General features: G+C 33.4%; 2 long non-coding RNA genes across 2 annotated transcripts; one reads left to right on the top strand and one right to left on the bottom strand.

Annotated features, from left to right (window-relative positions):
* Positions 1–6,253: 6,253 nt before the first annotated feature.
* Positions 6,254–7,200, bottom strand: LOC133183804 (uncharacterized). The gene is made up of 3 exons (XR_009720731.1): positions 6,953–7,200; positions 6,751–6,830; positions 6,254–6,381 (listed from the first exon to the last, which is right to left on the bottom strand). It is a non-coding gene; the product is annotated as an uncharacterized LOC133183804 (long non-coding RNA).
* A 333-nt stretch (positions 7,201–7,533) lies between these two features.
* Positions 7,534–9,722, top strand: LOC133183803 (uncharacterized). The gene is made up of 4 exons (XR_009720730.1): positions 7,534–7,662; positions 8,439–8,813; positions 8,932–9,029; positions 9,217–9,722. It is a non-coding gene; the product is annotated as an uncharacterized LOC133183803 (long non-coding RNA).
* The last annotated feature ends 3,436 nt before the right edge of the window (positions 9,723–13,158 follow it).

Here is a 13,158-nt window from a genome sequence, read left to right as displayed (position 1 = left end):
TTTTTATGCCGTCTGTCTGTTTGTCTAATTTTTCGTCCAATTGTCCTAAAAAAAAATTATCCTTAACCCATAACTTTTAAATGTTTGGTGCTAGGGCTTTCATATTTCACACGTTTAATCATTGGACAAGATCTTTCTTTCCAACATATTTGACCTCTTGACCTTGGAGTTTGACCCACTTTTCCAAAAAGTTTTCCAAACATTCTTTTGATAAGTTAAAACTTGGGATTTCATATTTCATGTGTATTCCATGTATCCAGACCTTTCTTTGGGTACTCGTTGTTTTTCTATATTCTATACATGAATTTATCTATTATGTGTATATATAATTTAATTCTTGTTATAACGCAGTATTTCATTGGATAAAAAAATTACTTTATATCGTATAAATGGGGTTGCCTACGTCACAATGACTTGGGTAAAAAACCTATCGATCCGCCTGACGTTACATTTGAATCTTCCATTTTTAAGGGCAATCATCTTTTTTCTTTAACTAAATGAATGAAAATTGAATTATAAGGAATGAATTTAATAGCTACCCATTTTATACGGTATAAAGTGGGTTAGGACAGATTACGCTTTTTTATAAACCGCTTCGCAGTTTATAAAGCGTAAACTGTCCCAACCCACATTATACCGTATAAAATGGGTAGCTATTAAATTCATTCCTTAAGTACATTTTGGACCAAATCATTGAAAAAATACATCGTTCGGAAAACACAAGAAATAACTCAACAAAAAGAAGGGAGAAACACCTCTCCTACATTTTAGAGTTGTTCCTCTTTGATCATGACTTGATGAAAATGGAATCTATAAATGGAAAACATAGTTTTTATAAAAGACAAACAAAATAATAATTATCTGCATAATTATAAGAAAGACTAGTAATATGAACATGTTATATAGTTAGCAAATTTTTACTCGGAAAGCAGCTGCGTACCATAGAGATTAAAAAAAAAAGAAATATGCCGTGGTATGTTCACAAATTCATAGGATTACTGAAATTTAAGGGATAATCTTTTTTTTCTTTTTTTCATGTGCGTGTGTATTGGAGGGGGAGGAGGTTAATGCAAGTAATCAACGACCCCAATTCCATTTTCAAATACATCGAGATCGCTCGTCATTTTGACGCTTAAAAATTGACGTCAAATTTGACGTTACGTAAAATGCTGGACTGAAATCGCAATTGGTTTATCTCCACCATTGTGTTGTACATCTTTAAATTAAAGTATTAATGTGTTTTTCAATTTGATTGATTAATAGATATGTTTAAAGTTATCAACCCCCTTCATGCTGTATGGAATTTTTTGCATGGCAATAACATTTAAGTTTATTAGACCTTTACATTGCTTTAGGGGAAATAAATCCGATGCTAGAAGTCTTGAATAAAATATACAGCATATGACAAAGACTAGATTGCATTATATTGCTGTAGTACCACTATGGCAGTATACACTATTATCTACTGTTTTAGAAGGGACACTTTACAAATTATCAGGGGAAGGGTTGTCAGGGCGCAGAGGGTGACAACCCTACTCTGAGCTGATGTTGTGATGTCTTCCATAATAGTTTTTCCAACTTTGATAAAATAAAGTAAAAAAAATATCGGGCAAACCTCGTGTGTTCTCCTGTATGTCTCAGTTGTCTTAAGGTACTTTGAAAATATGTTAAAAGACAAGGTTGATCATACCGTTGGAATTTATTGTTAACCGATTCCGCACGTGAATTAGATTTATTTTACCTCTACAGATTTTTCCTTATATAAAATTAGATCGTTAGATATGAATGGACCCGTTTTACCGTGCGTTAATCAACTGAGCTAATCCCTGTTTCGTAAACTAATTCCCGGTTATTCTTAATCCTCTAGATTTTACTTTCGTATCGGTATAATATACAGTTATATTCCCTCAACAATGACGCCTGTGTCCTTTTTAATTACTTGTCAAGGGATATCTGTTGAGTTGTGACGCCACCCATCCCCCCCCCCCCCCTAAAAAAAGGAAAATTGCTTCCTTGCCTAGGATCTACTGTTTTTAAATAGCGTAAAATGACTTTTATCTGGCGTTACATATAAGCCTTTAGCCCCCCCCCCCCCTCTTGTCATCATAAGATGTGCATAATAAAGCTATTAAGATAACAAAATAAGCAATATCATATAGGCAGTTGGTAGTAAGCAGTTGGCTGTCGTATATGGAATTCCATAAACTTGTTTCAAAAACGTAAGTAACATATTTCTTTCTTTTGGGGATGGGTTTGGCGCTCCTTCTTAAGCTTCACATTTGACTTTTCCCACCAACTTACCGTAATAGGCTCCGCATTTCCCGGTGTGTGTGTGTGTCCTTTTTGTTGCTTTAATATATAATATACATTTACAACTCTGCAATTTCCGGGGGGGGGTATCAAAATGACAATGAAAGCTCCGAAGAGAGGAAAAAATATGCACGGACTTGCCCCCCCCCCCCTTCGAAATAGTTTTTGCGGGTTTTTGGAAAGGAGTTGACTTTGTTTTTGTTTTTTTTTGTTTTTTGTTTTTTTTTGGGGGGGGGGGTTAGTTTTTTTTTTTTTTTTTTTTTTTTTAAATAACAAATTTCTGGATTGAATTTTTTTAAATAAGTTAGCCCCCTCTGGAAAAAATTCAAGAGATCATTAATCTGAATTATATATTAGTTTAGGTCACTGCTTACAAATGCTTTCCTTTTCCACGTTTATGTTATAAATAGAATATATAGGTTAGAGAACCTTGTTTTTCATTGGATGCACTTTGATCTTTGGTCACGTGTTTATTTTGGTGGGAATTTTTTGCTGTTCTTTTGTGTTCATTGCCGCCTTGTAAGTCGTCCTGCTGAATGTGTGTGTGGGGTATATCCGTTGAATCATTTGATGTTCTAAATAATACACGGATTTTAATTAATTCTCAATCTAGGTAAGTCGTCTCTATATGTATTTTATTCGATGTTATAGCGCGTTTGGCAGTTTTTTTATGTGGTTAATTTGATATAGGCCTACAGAGTTAATCAGTAATACTAAATTAATACAAAACGTTTTTCACTGATTTTTCCTGCTTTAACAGATATACGCCCTGGATGATGTGGTGAAATGGGAAATACCCAGTGGACAGTCCTCACTTTGAAGGTCTTCTTTCGAATGGTGGTCTGTGGAGGAATGCTTCTCTGCATCCTAGTGTCTTCAACAGGTAACATTCCATGGAAGTGCAAGATAATTACAAAATAGTTTCTTAGCCTTAAAACTTTGAAGTATAATAGTAATTCTGGAGCAGTTACTTACTGAAATATGAAGTCAACAAACAGTAACTGAGATAATAATACAATTGAACTCTGTTTGAGATGTCCATTACCTGATTACAATCATTAGATTTAGCTACATCAGGCTTGAATTTAACTAAATAGCTTTACTCAGCTTTACAAAAAGCTTCATTTATCTATTTTAATGAGTTTTTCACAGATTATACTTTTTGTAATGTACAAAGATTTGCAAGAATATGACTACTATTTAATATTTTTAGTCAGGACTTTAAAAAAGCCCTGAACCAAAAGCAAATATATTTTAAAACCATATGTCTTTTAACACTTTAAGGAAAAGATGTAAATTTCCACTGAGTAACTGTTCACCATGTGTGTAGTGAAGCATGAATAAGTATGATCAATACTTTACATTGCTTATTTATCTTGTGAACCAAAATAGGACACCTAATAATTTCATTAACCAACTACTCAATATAGCCCCAAAACTTACAGAACTTAGATTGCAAGATTGATTGTTTTAAAGGTGTACACAGGATGCAACAGAAGTACACAAAGAATATCTTATTTTCATATTACAATAACATCCAAGAGTGGTTTTTTTTTAGCTCACCTGAGCTGAAATCTCAGGAAAGCTATTCTGATCACCAGTTGTCCAGTGTCTGTCCTAAGTTCTATCTATCTGTCTGCTCTTCCGTCTGTAAACTTTTCACAATTTTGACTTTTTCTCAAGAACCATCAAAGTTGACACAAAACATTCTTGGGTAAAGGGGATTATAAATTGTTCAAGTGATGGGCCAACCCCCCTTCCAAGGGGAGATAATTAAGGAAAATAGAATCATAGGAATACATAGGGGGAATCTTTAAAAATCTTCTTCTCCAGAACCACAAAGCCAGGAAAGATGAAACTTAAGTGGAAACATCCTCATGTAGTGTAGATTCAAGTTTGTTCAAATCATGACCCCCTTGGGGTAGGGTGGGGCCACAATGGACGATCATAGTTTTACATAGGAAAAATCTTTAAAAAAGATTATGACCCTTGGGACATAGATTATGTCCCCTGAGGGTAGGGCATTGCCACAACAGAAGATAAAACTTATGGGGAAAAATCCTCTTAAGCCATGATTTGTCAAAGAAATGGAAGCATCCTCAGTTAGTGTAGATTTAAGTTTGTTCAACCCATAGGGGAAGGTTGATACCACCTATAAAATACTAAACTCCTTGCTAAATACTCAAATGAGCGATTTGGTCCATGGGCCTCTTGTTTATTGCCTGTCTTGTAAATGCTCACAATTTCAAGCAGCTTAAGTATATTATAGTATAGACAATTTTGATTACAGAAAACAAAGGCAGCAGAGCTAGTGATATTTTATTTTTGTCATGTTTTTTTTGTGCAATTTCCACCTATTACTTTCACATATTTTGAACTTTTAATTCATGACTCCTGCCCTGCATGGGAATAAATATTGAATGTGTCAACAGGTATAAATATCTAAGAATAGTACTATTTGCTCATTCACCTTTAAGAAAGCCAAATAAATATTATTTAAAAAGCTTTGAACACCTTCTTATATATATATATATATATATCTATATCTATATATATATATATATATATATATATATATATATATATATATATATATATATATATATATATATATATATATATATATTAGTGTCATATGTCTACTTGTACATTTTTCTTTCACCTATATTTTAAGCCTTTTTCTTCTTAAGGAAGCTCTAAACACTGCACACAAAAGAGTTCTAATTTTAGGGTAGTTTTTTTGCAGTTAGAGTGATCTGCCCTTATAAGTAAGATAAATAATATGTTATTTACAGTCAATAACACAATTAGTAATAGATTAAAATATTCCAAACATTATATTAGATCAAGAATAAGTAATTAAATTCATTATTTCCATTAATTTTCCAGTGTAAGTACCCGTACGAACAAGTGAGGCGTAAACCAGCTGGATGAGACATGGAAACCAGCTGGTTTCTAGACGGAATTCAGAATTACGTGTCTTTACCAGGCGTACATGAGCAGGACACGTATTCCTGCTCTTTGCACACACGGAATACGTGTCATTTTCCGCCTCTTGGGCCAGGCGTAATTCTTGTATCAGGCGTAATGCTGAACTTAGTAAAATTGGTAAGGCGTAATGTTGGACTTAGAAAAATTGGTGAGGCGTAATGTTGGACTTAGAAAAATTGGTGAGGCGTAATGTTGGTCTTAGAAAAAAATAGAAAAGGTACAATGTAGGCAAAACATTATATTTCACTTTTCTTTTGTTAACAATAAATCCATTGGCAATATTTACAGTGAAATACTTTATAGATTAGAAAACTTTAAGATAAATATTTCAGCATTTGTGTTTGTCCTTCCCAACATCATTGTTGAGCTAAGATAATTTCTAGCTGAAATTACAGTCCCATCACAGATGTCCTTATAAGTTCCACCAGCTATATTTCTGTTAAACCACTCTTGCATTTTGCTTTAAAAAAATCCATCTTGAAAAATAATGGATTGTGGAGTAGATTTATAACAGGTATTTCCAGAAAGAAGTTTTTGGTTTCTTGAATGGTGTTTGACAAAATTCCTTTAGACAGATGACACAATCAACATTTTATTGGCCCCTAAACAACGATGACAATGAAAGTGGTAAGCACCGTCACAAAGGTTCCTTAGTTTTTTGGTTTTTTTTGGACAACTGTTAAATGCATATATGTCAAATGGTATATAAAATGTGTTCTGCTAGCATCACATCTGAAATTATGTTCAAAAGTTGTTGGATTCATCATCTATTATTGGTGCAAATCACAGCAAGCACTAACATGAATACTCTTATTGAAATACGGATGTTACAGAGCAAAGAAAGAAGTTGGAAGTCTTGATCATCATGCTCCGTAACATTGCAATTTCTTCAGTGATATCATCCAAAATGTATTCCTCTTCATCAGATAAATCAGAAGAGAGAATACTTCCTCTTCATTATCAGAAAAATCCTCATCACTAAATTTTATGTATCTTTTTGGCAGTTGGGGTTCTTTGTTTCTTAAATGTTGTCATGTTACTCATCAAATGGTCCAGCACAGACTCTTCATGGTCAGACATCTAATTCAAGAATAAAACACTACTATTACCCAGTTAATCAAATGCATGCAAGTGAACATTAATTTAATCGACTAAAATATATATATTTTTAAAAACCAGAAATTGGTGTGTAGGTTGTATTGTTACAAGCTAATCAATATGTACAAAAAAATAATTAATTTTCTTTAAACGTATTGAGAAAAAAAAAATCGATGAGAACTCATTCGTATTTTTTTTCTCTTGCTTTACATGTACTGTATGATTATCAACAGCTGATCAAGTAGCAGGGATCTAATCTGGGTCCCTGCAATTTGCAAGAAGTAAATAATTTGTAATCTAATAGTAAAGCGATACAAACAAAACAAAACAATGTTATTTAAGGTGACCTACCTCGCTCATGATGATTATTTCTGCGCCTTCGTCTTCTAACTTCAGAGTCGATTTAGTTCCGAGATAATTCGGGTTGCAATCTGTAAAACGGAAGTAACATTCTATTAAATTTATTGTCGATCCCGATATATGTAGGTCGATCTTTAAAAAAAAAAAAAAATAAAAAAAAAAAAAAAAAAAAAAAAAACTGTAAAATACTTACCGATATCAGTTTCCTAGAATCTTCTACGGTTTTCTCGCAATCAATGATTCCTGTTCTTGTTATTTATGTCTCGGCAAATTTACACATTTCGATCACAAATTCTGTACCTTGTAATGCATCTCATATTTTAAATCTCCATCGTTCTATAAATTAACTTGAGCTGAAATTTGCTAAATTTTACAAACGCTTTCCGTAAGTAACCTTCTTTATTTTGTTTGGTTATTCCATGATTTTCCAATGTGCCGAGAACAACTGTAAACTAAGGTGTTTTCTCAGAGGCCAAGGGGAATCGCCTTACAAAATGATCTCAGTGAAATTTATTGATCTACATATTGATTTTGCATTTTAAAAAAAAAATTCGACAAATTAATACTAAAAGAACGCATTTTATTATTTTGAGAGACGTTTTTGGGGAAAAGTTTGTAATAGCTTTTGTATCGATCCCGTCGTGAACCTCAACAGTAGAGCATCTTCGAACCGGGGCTGCAGAAACTTGATATCCCACGCTATCAAAATCCCGCCCGCATGGTCATTTCAAATTCTGTTGCTTTGAAAGAAACATTGCCCTGCCGATTTCTACTTGTTTACTTGAAAGTGAAAATACTTCGATGAGGATTGCAGTTGACTGTCGTGGGAGAAAAAGACAAAACGTTGACAATAAGGACGGAATCCGAAGTGAGATACCATCATTCATGGCCCCATCATCAATGGTAAGAATTTTTTAGATTTTCATACTCCAGCGAGGTTAACACTTTGAAATATACCATATAGTATTATCTATAAAAATTTAAGAAATGTGCTTTTAAAATCATTCTGTTAACATGGTTAATGATTAGATTACATGTAGCATGCGTGTTTGTTTACGCTTGGAGACCTGTCGTATTTGTAAACTACTGCTGTTGTATACTCCATGATTTTTTTTTTTTAAATTATCTTTCTATCGCATAATTATCATTTTTAGTATTTATCATTTCGAAAAAATATATACAAAACAAAAAATATACGAGACATTTTCCACCTTTTTTTTTTTTAAAGTCGGGTTCAAGATGAGGGAAATATAAAGTCGCATGGATCACAACATGGTATGATGGTATGAATTATAAATTTGCCACACGGCGCGGTGGCTGTCTTAAAAATTTTACTAGACAAAATAATTACAGTAATTTTAATCAAAAGCTGTCCTGATAACAAATAGAGTGCACTTTCTGATGAGCTGACCATGTTAACATGGTTAAGGTGATGTTTAATGGGTTGCTACAATGCATAGGTGGATCGGAAACTTTTCATACCCAATCAATATATATATATATATATATATATATATATATATATATATTAATAACGTTCTTGTATTCGTTCCTTCCTACTGACTTACAAGGGGTCTGTTTTGTGTTTCTTAAAAGGGGGGGGGGGGTCAAGCTCAGATATGCTACACAAAGCTCACATTTCTTGGTGATAATTTTGTTATATGTGTGTGTATTTGTAGATGATGAAGAGGAACTAACAAAGTTTGCTATTCGGCATGCAGCAAATTATTGGGAAACTTGCAGGAGAAAGCAAAAGATATTCCAGAGAGACTGTTTAATTTCTCAATCTAAACACAGAGAAAGCAAATGGGAAGAGAACAAGGGCTCCAACAGACAAAATAGAAGAAATTAAGGAACATGATGAAGAGTTTATCCCAAATAAGAAGAAAAAAACACTGAGGATACAAGAGAGAAGAAACAGGAGCTAAGTCCCAAGGAAAAGAAGATACCAAGTCACAAAACTCCTCCCTTGAGAAAACACTCTACTACCAACATTCTTTCATTGGTAGTAGTAGTAGATATTAGCATTTCATCCCATGGAGGATTGTGTTGAGGTTAGATAATAATAAAAAAAATAAAAACCTAAATAAAGTATTTGTAAAATACACATTCAATATTTGATATATTTAACTATATGCACGGCTGTAATATATTTCTATTCCTATCATCCAGATAATCAAGAAGCAGGCTTCCTGTGTCCAAATCCTCCTTCTTCAGAAAAACCAAGGGAGAATGACCAGGATATTTCACCCCCTGGAATATCTGAAGGGGTAAGATTTTCATGCCCCCAATTGAAGGACTGGGGATATATAGTGTTTGGTCTGTCTGTTTGTTTTCCTGTCAACCCATTATGTAATACAACAATTTTTTTTTCTCTAATTGTAAATACTGATCTTGTTGGACATAATGCATGTGATTTCAGACCTACATTAAAGCATGGCTACAATTTTCCTTCAGGTTATGCCCTTTAGTGGTGTGGAGAAAATGAAGGAAAAAAAGTGAACCAAGAACTGAACAATGCCATCACAGAGCAAGTCTCATTGCAGGACAAAAATTTAAAAAGGAACATGGGAAAGAAAAATATGAGAATGCTAAGAAGAGCTCAGTGCACGATACAAGATAAGCTAATGTAAAACACACTTATTGCGAAGTACAATGAATGAACAATTTTGATTAGGCGTAGTTCATTATATCCATTAAGTTCACAGCAATATTCTAAAATTTAAGGAAATGAAAATCACTATAACCATGAATTCATTATAAGCATCTCTGCTGTAATACAAAGTCATCAGAGATTGGTACACTGTATTTTCAAGATAATTTATAATTTTTGTATAATACAAATTTTGAATTTTCCTTAAATGGGAAGATTTATTAATGTAAAGTTTATTTGAATGACATTTTGTTGTCCATCAAAATGTTAAGAAAAACTGCCTTTGAATGTTATATAAATTGATACTAAGATATGGATGTTTTGATAAAATAAATACTTAGTTTTCAAAACATGTAATGTATTTTGTATATATCATTGTGTATTGTACGCCTGGACTTTTTTACGCCTGGACATTTTTACGCCTGGACGGTACGATCCTTTACGCCTGGTCTATTGAAGAGGCGTAAAATTTGCATATTACGCCTCTTTTTACGCCTGGTTTCCGTCTCATTTGACGCCTGGTTTACTTATATGGTATTGAGTCAAAATCCGCCTGGTTTTTGCAGAGCATGACGCCTGGTTTACGTGTTATTACCAGGCGTACAATTTCGTACAGGTAAACAACAGTGATTTCTGTTTATGAATAGTCCTTATCTTTGAACATTTTTCCTGCCAAAATAAGGCAGGTACCTTATGTTGAAAATGAATTATATAGTGTCAATATGCATACCTTTATATGACATATTTTTCTCCAAGTCCATGCAAAAAAGGACTTTTTGTAGGTGTTTAGTTTACAGTTTCCTTAAGGTTGTTCACTTTATGCCCATATGGGCACTGAATTAGTAATAAACATATCATTGGAGGCTCATTCTTTGACTTGAGGGTCAATTCTGATGAGGAATCAAGATCAGTAGATAAATTTCAAAATTATGGTAGCATTTAAATTTCCAGATTTTTTTATAATTAAGACACTTGTATACATGTCTAATTTATCTGTGAGATAACACATACTCTGAGTTTTTTGAGAATATATATCCAGAATTCTTATTCAGATTGCTTTCACTAATCAAAATTACAGAAACAAAAAATGGTGAATTGAAGTGGTGATATGTACTTATTATTTTTATGCCCTGCCATGAAAATGGCCAGGGCATATAGAGTTTGTCATGTCTTTCGTCCTTCCATCAGTTTAAAGTTTTTGGTGCAGGTCCATTCCCAATTAACTATAAGCCCTACTTTGACCAAACTTGCATGGATAATGCATCTAGGGATGTACACTAACCAACCTGGTTCGGATGCTGGATCTGACCTAGATTTTCCACGTGAATGAATTTTAGCCATATTTTAACCAAATTTAGCATGGATTATGTATCTAGGGATGGACATTTCCAGAATTGCTTTGGATTCTAAATCTGACCTACATTTTCCAGATGAGTGACAAGGGTAATGTTTTTGGAGTAGCTATATCATATTATGGCCTGTTATGATTAAACTTGCATAGATGGTGAATCTAAGGATGAAATCATCCAGACTTGCTTTGGATGTTGGAACTGACCAAAATTTTTTCAAAGTTTTGCTCAAAAAAGTTTTTTGAGCATGTCTATTTCCAAGTAACTTATTATTAGTCTTGCTTAAACCGAACTTGCATGGATATTGATCTTGGTATGTACACTAACTAGAAAAAAAATGATGTGAGATTTGCGTTACTTATAGATAACGTATGTTGAGGTGAGATTCGTAATCTTTGATTACTTTAATGTTCTGAAAATTTGTGTTAAGCTCAGTTTTAAAGAAACAATTCAAGACAGGGTAATCAAAATTTTATATGCTGATACATACTGATGTAAGCTATTCAACTACATCAACATTTTTTGACTTTGACCTTTCCTTTGACCTTGACCTCACTTTTCTTAAATTAGTGTTTAGCTCAGTTTTAAAGAAGCCATTCAAGACATTTTTATTGAACTTAATATGCTGATACATATTAGAGAGAGCTATTGAACTATATCAAAAACTTCTGACCTTCAATTTCCTATGACCTTGACCTCACTTTTCTTTAATTTGCATTTTGCATAGTTTTAAAGAAACCAGTTAAGATATTTTTATGTAAGCTTATGCACTTGTACATAATTTGGTGAGAATTTATCATCTATATCCATTTTTTTTAAATTTCAATTTTAATTTTAAAGAAACTATTCAAGATATTCTCATCAAACTTCATACACTTACACATATTTTCATGTCGCATAACTAATGTGCACTCGGCAGGGCATTCATGTCCTATGGACATATTTCTAGGGTAAATGATAACTCTTTTTATGTGTTTTAATTCTGTTATTATACTTTGAAAAATTTCTCAGTATATATAATTTACTAATCAATACTTTATACTGATGTAGATATTAATTAGATGAAATTATAATGAATTGAAAAATTTTATTGAACACAGATCTGGAATCACAATATTGTTTTTCTTGGTTTTCTCTTGCACTACCAAAATGTGTTTGCAGTGTGAGAACATTTAATCTCATTCATTTTTCTCAGACATGTACTTGATATGTAGTCTACCAGCTGTACAAAAAATGCGTAATTTTGGCCATTATTCACAGACTGGACATCAAAATTCATCGAAAATGAAAATTTGTCCTTTATTTTGATCAAATTGTTTACCAGAAACTGCCATTTTTATGGCCCTAGATCAAAAGATCCCGGGGTATATTGTCTTTGTCCTGTCTGTCAGTTTGTCTGTCTGTCTGTTGTCAACTTTAACCTTGCCCATAACTTTTGATTGGTTGGAGCTATGACTTTCATATTTCACAGGTGTATTCATTGTGACAAGACCTTTCTTTGGGTACCATCATATTTGACCTTGACCTTGGAGTTTGACCCACTTATGCAAAATTTTATGAGACTTTAACCTTGGTCATAACTTCTGAACAGTTGGTGCCTGGGGTTTCAAACTTCAGATAAGTATTCTTTGTGACAAGGCCTTCCTTTAGATACCAACAACTTTGACCTTTTGACCTTGACCTTGGAGTTTGACCTACTTTTAAAAAACTTTAACCTTGGCCAAAACTTTTGAACAGTTAGTGCTTGGGGTTTCAAACTTCACATGTGTATTCCTTGTGACAAGACCTTCCTCTGGATATCAACCTCTTTGACCCTTAGACCTTGACCTTGGTGTTTGGCCTACTTTTGAAAAACTTAAATCCTGGCCATAACATTTGAACGGTTGGAGCTTGGGCTTTCATACTTCACATATATAATCCTTGTGACATGACCTTCCTTTGGATACCAACCATGTTGACCCTTTGACCTTGACATAGGAGGTTGACCTACTTTGAAAAACATTAACCTTGTCCATAACTTTTGAACAGTTGGTGCTAGAGCTTTCATACTTCACATATGTAATCCTTGTGACAAGACCTTCCTTTGGATACCAACCACCTTGACAGGGGCATCAGTGTTTCACAAACACATCTTGTTCTCACTCTCAAAACACTGGAATCAATGACTGTGAATCTGTGCTTGGTTAACAAAACATAGGGATTAAAGGTGTCAAACATTTCCCACAAAATATTTAATATCGTTATTACCTTGCAGTTATCAAAATTACTGCTGCTCTTTTGCAACAAAATTAAGAAAGCTCTAAATCTCATGTCACTATGCTATACCTCCAGCATTGGCATTAGCATCGGCTTTAGCGTAGATGTCAAAGCCCTAGAAGCAAGTCCATTCTCTATTAA

This window comes from Saccostrea echinata, unplaced genomic scaffold (genome assembly GCF_033153115.1).
Source record: "Saccostrea echinata isolate AGI-Se365-2 ecotype Australia unplaced genomic scaffold, CSIRO_AGI_Sech_v1 ptg000009l, whole genome shotgun sequence".
In the NCBI taxonomy this organism is placed as follows: Eukaryota; Metazoa; Mollusca; class Bivalvia; order Ostreida; family Ostreidae; genus Saccostrea; species Saccostrea echinata.
This window is presented reverse-complemented; position numbering and strand designations above follow the sequence as displayed.